This window comes from Notamacropus eugenii, chromosome 1 (assembly GCF_028372415.1).
Source record: "Notamacropus eugenii isolate mMacEug1 chromosome 1, mMacEug1.pri_v2, whole genome shotgun sequence".
Lineage (NCBI taxonomy): Eukaryota > Metazoa > Chordata > Mammalia > Diprotodontia > Macropodidae > Notamacropus > Notamacropus eugenii.
Genome location: NC_092872.1, coordinates 364,829,633 through 364,830,563, shown reverse-complemented (window position 1 = coordinate 364,830,563; position 931 = coordinate 364,829,633).

Genomic DNA, 931 nt, shown 5'->3' with positions numbered 1-931 from the left:
TTGTTGGAACGGAGAACTTTTCTTGTTACTAGGTATTGATTTGTTAAAGACCCAGTTTCTAGGAGGTGGGGCAAGCAATCATACTAACAATGTTGTTGCTTTAGGAACCCATTATAGTGTTTAATAAGGCTAGTAGTCAGGGTATGGTATATGAAGTGAAAGAAACAAGCAGATTTATTGGTGATAAACCCAATCTCAGACCTTCCTCATAATGCATTCAAGGTGATCTGATCAGGGGCAGCGATGAAAGATGGGCCCTTAAGGAAGGAGGATTTGCTCTGTGACAACTTTGATAGTGACTACCATGGTGACAAACATGACTGGTGCATGAATGTCATTCCCATATACATATCAACCACATTAAGGGTAAAACTCTTCTACGAGGTGAAGGAAAAGACCAAAAAATAAATTTGCCAGAGGTGGGTCAGGAACACCATACAAGTGCACCTCACTAGTCCTTTACAGGTCAGTGCTCTGAGTGGTATGAGGAATACCATAGCTGCCTTGTGCTTAGGAAGATCATACGTTCTACATCCAATACAAAATGGCATCCTGGCCTTTATGCCCTGAGTGTTGATGGAGCAACTCCCTAATATATATCATTCTTGTAAAGCCACCAATTTAGTTACTAAATTTGGTCAAAGGTGTATGATCTTCTGGTGGGTGCTAATATGCCCCAGAAACAACTATATATGGTGAGAGGCACCAGAAAAATTCTTCCATTGGACTTAACCCCAAAGGGAGAGCCTTTGACTGTCTAGCCCACTTTTCATGGTTTAAATCAATGAGTAAAGACCCAGGAAAGATTTCTCAGGATTCATTGTAGATAAAGATCCTTTCTTTCCATTCTCCTCATGCCTGAGGGCTCTTTCACCACTTCAAACCAGTCCAGTTTCTTTGCCAAGAAAACCCCAAATGGGGACACAAAGAG